Source organism: Euphorbia lathyris, chromosome 4 (assembly GCF_963576675.1).
Source record: "Euphorbia lathyris chromosome 4, ddEupLath1.1, whole genome shotgun sequence".
In the NCBI taxonomy this organism is placed as follows: domain Eukaryota; kingdom Viridiplantae; phylum Streptophyta; class Magnoliopsida; order Malpighiales; family Euphorbiaceae; genus Euphorbia; species Euphorbia lathyris.
In genome coordinates, this window is record NC_088913.1 from 58,363,997 (window position 1) to 58,368,370 (window position 4,374).

Sequence of the window (4,374 nt, forward strand, 5' to 3'; positions counted from 1 at the left end):
AAAGAAAGAAGGATGGCTGGAAGAGTACCACCAGAACAACCAGTTCAACCGAATCAAGAAGAGGAAGGAGAGAACAACAATCCTCCAGTTATGAGAATCAGAGACTATTCCAGACCGACCACGGAAGGACACTCGTCGTGCATTTTGTTGCCTAACGAAGGGAACAACATGTTTGAAGTAAAGGCATCAATGATACAGATGTTGCAAGCAGTCGTGCAATTCAATGGCTACCAGTCTGAAGATCCAAATGCACACATCCATGAGTTTATCACACTATGCAAAACCTTTCGATCAAACAGAGGAGTGTCCGATGATGTGATAAGGCTGAAGCTGTTTCCTTTTTCTCTCAAAGATAAAGCGAAGAACTGGCTAAAAAACATACAGCCAGGAACCATCGCAACTTGGCAGGATCTGGCCAGTGCTTTTCTGATGAAATACTTTCCACCTCGACAGGCCATAAAGCTCAGAAATGAAGTATCTCGTTTTGTACAAGAATAGGATGAGCCGTTGGCAGAAGCTTGGGAAAGGTACAAAGAGTTGTTAAGAAGGGTACCAAATCATAGCATCCCCATGTGGATGCAAGTACAAAATTTTTACAATGGAGTCACCAACACATACAAAATCCAGATTGAATCCATTGCTAATGGTAACCCCGAAGATCTTGAACCACAAGCCTTGTACGACCTTATTGAGAAAGTTGTAAGCACAAGCTATAACTGGCACTCAGCAAGGAGTGAAGGAAAAAGAACGGTGGACAATGATGTTGTGTCAAAGCTGACCACCCAAGTGGAACAGCTTGCAAGGTAGCTCAGCAAGATCAATGTATCATCCATTCACAGCGAACCACCATTCAATGATGTTTGTGATTTTTGTGGAGGGCCTCACTTCAACATCAACTGTCCTGGAGTCAAGCAAGGGAAAGCTGAGCAGGAACAATGTGATTATGCTAGATATAATCAAAGGAACCCACCAAACCCATACTCCAATACATACAACTCAGCCACAAGAAATCATCCGAACTTCGGATGGACTGCACAGCGAAACCAGCAGGAGCAACCTAGATACCAGCAGCAGCAAGGAGGACATTACCAGAGACAGCCTCAACAGCACTACAAACATCCTGTTCCACCCAAGGAGGATGTTGAACAAGACATGAAGACCATGATGATGCAATTTATGAAGCAGACACATGCTTCAATCAAAAACTTGGAGACACAAGTTCATCAACTGGCTGCTTCATCATCAAAAGGAAAAGGAGTGATGCCGAGTAATACCGAACCAAATCCTAAAGGAGATGTCATGGCAATCACTCTACGCTCTGGTAGGGAAACAAATCCTCCTTTGATTTAATAAGAGTGCTGAGTGTGCAGGTAGTTCCGGAGTTAAGGAAAAAGGACAGGAACAGACTGTTCTTGACCTAGAGAAGCCAGCCAAGATAGGTCTTACATCTGACCACGATCAGGAGGAACCAGGGAAGAAGTATTATCCACCTCCTCCTTATGTACCACATGTACCTTATCCGGCGAGGCTAGTGACCAAAAAGCTTGAAGAGCAAAATTCAAAAGTGCTTAACACCTTGAGGAAGTTGCATATTAACATCCCCTTCGTGGAAGCACTAGCTCAGATGCCCACATATGCAAAATTCTTGAAAGATATTCTGTCCAATAAAAATAAATTGGAGAACATTTCAATGATCCAACAGAACAGGCATTGCTCTTCAATCCTACAGAACAAGCAGCAGCTTCCGAAAAAGCTAAAGGATCTAGGGAGTTTTTCAATACCATGTTCTATTGGCAATTTAAATATTGAAAATGCATTGTGTGACCTTGGAGCGACTATAAACCTTATGCCATATTTTGTGTATGATAAGCTAGGGTTAGGAGAACCACAACCAACTAGAATGTCCATCCAGTTGGTCGATAGATCCGTATGCTACCCTAGGGGAGTTGTGGAGGATGTGTTAGTCAAAGTAGGAAAATTTATACTGCCTGTTGATTTCATAATAATGGATATTGATGAAGATTTGCATGTTCCTATTATTCTGGGTAGACCGTTCCTAGCAACAGGTAAAGCATTGATAGATGTGGGAGAGGGACAACTGTTTTTAAGAATTAATGGGGAAGAGATTATTTTTAAGATGAATGAGGCCATGAGACGAGCTAACACTGGCGATGACACATGTTATTTCTTAGATGATTTCCAAAGCCTATCTGATTTGCAGGAACAGGGACAGGACACATTGGAAGCACTCTTAGGAGAAGAGGTTAATCTCTGTGAAGGAATAGGTTGTTCCATCGAAACAGAAGCTTCATCAATCCATCCTGATCAAATTGTTCCCACTCATCAAGAACCTCCTGAAATACCCATTGTGCCTTTATCAAAACCTGAACTAAAACCTTTGCCATCGCACCTTGAATATGCTTTCCCGGAACCACCAAACGGAAGTCCGGTGATTATATCTTCCAAATTAACCCCTGATCAGAAAGCTCAACTTATGGAGGTGTTAAGAAGAAACAAGGATGCACTTGCATGGAAGATAGATGACATCAAGGGGATTAGTCCAACTGTGTGTGTTCATCGGATCCTGATGGAGAAAGACCACAAGCCATGCGTCCAGCCATAGCGCAGATTGAACCCACACATGAAGGAGGTCGTGAGAAAAGAAGTGATCAAGCTTTTAGATGCAGGAATTATTTACCCCATTTCTGACAGCAATTGGACAAACCCTGTTCATGTAGTTCCAAAAAAAGGAGGAACGACAGTTGTTTTAAATGAGCAAAATGAACAGGTCCCCACAAGAACAATAACTGGATGGAGAGTATGTGTAGACTACCGAAAGCTAAACGAAGCAATAAGGAAAGACCATTTTCCTTTGCCATTCATTGATCAGATGCTGGAACGTCTGGAGGGCTATGCATTTTACTGTTTCCTTGATGGGTACTCAGGGTACAATCAGATTGCCATCCATTCTGAAGATCAAGAGAAAACAACCTTTACTTACCCCTACGGGACTTACGCTTTCATACGCATGCCTTTTGGGTTGTGCAATGCACCTGCGATGTTTCAAAGATGCATGATGTCTATATTTCATGATATGGTCAAACGAACTGTGGAAATCTTCATGGATGATTTCTCTGTATATGGAAATTCATTTCGAAGTTGTCTAAACAACCTGGAGGCCGTGTTAGTACGATGTAGAGAGACAAACTTGGTTCTGAAATGGGAAAAGTGCCATTTCATGGTCACGGGAGGAATTGTGCTCGGACATCAGATCTCGGAACAGGGAATGGAAGTTGACAAGGCTAAGGTTGAAGTGAATGAGAAACTAGCTGCTCCTACAAATGTCAAAGATGTGAGAAGTTTCCTTGGGCATGTAGGATTCTACCGGCGGTTTATAAAGGATTTCTCAAAAATAGCACTGCCACTGTTAGCCCTGTTACACAAAGATGTGGATTTTATTTTCGGAACAGACCGTGTCAAAGCATTTGAGATTCTGAAAGACAAACTGATTAGTGCACCCATTCTAGCCGCACCAAACTAGGAAGTACCCTTTGAAATGATGTGTGATGCGAGCGACACATACGTCAGAGCTGTTCTTGGGCAAAGAATTGAGAAGAAGTTTCGACCAATCTATTATGCAAGCAAAACGATGAATGAGGCTCAGCAAAACTACACCACAACAGAGAAGGAACTTCTTGCTGTGGTATATGCTTTTGACAAATTTCGTCCTTACTTAGTTTTGTCAAAAGTAGTTTTCTACACCGACCATGCTGCTTTGCGCTACCTGTTCGCAAAGAAAGACGCTAAACCAAGGCTGATACGGTGGTTGATCTTGCTCCAAGAATTTGACCTCGAGATCAAGGAAAAGAAAGGAACACACAACGTAGCTGCTGATCATCTGTCTAGAATTCCTCATATCAGTAGCCAGGAACAACCGGAAATTTTGGAGATTTTTCCAGATGAGCGTTTATATTCTCTACAAGTTACTCCATGGTTTGCTGACATTGCCAATTACCTTGCTAGTTCAATTAAACCTCATAGCTTGTCCACTAACCAAAAAAAGAAATTTTATGCTGAAATAAAATACTATTTTTGGGAATAACCGTATCTTTTCAGGGTGTGCGCAGATCAAATCATACGAAGATGTATAACCCAAGAGGAAGGACATGCTGTTCTGAGCCATTGTCACGATCGAGAAGAGGGAGGACATCATAGTGCAAGTAGAACAGCCGCCAATGTGCTCCAATTAGGTTTTTTCTGGCCAACCATTTTCAAAGATGCCAATATGTTCGTAAGTACTTGTAATGAGTGCCAAAGAACAGGTAATATTTCGGCTAGGAATGCCATGCCCCTCAATAACATTGTTGTATGTAA

At 42.1% G+C, this 4,374-nt stretch overlaps 1 non-coding gene across 1 annotated transcript; it reads right to left on the bottom strand.

Annotated features, from left to right (window-relative positions):
* Positions 1-459: 459 nt before the first annotated feature.
* Positions 460-566, bottom strand: LOC136228297 (small nucleolar RNA R71). The gene has a single exon (XR_010688626.1). It is a non-coding gene; the product is annotated as a small nucleolar RNA R71 (small nucleolar RNA).
* Between the last annotated feature and the right edge of the window lie 3,808 nt (positions 567-4,374).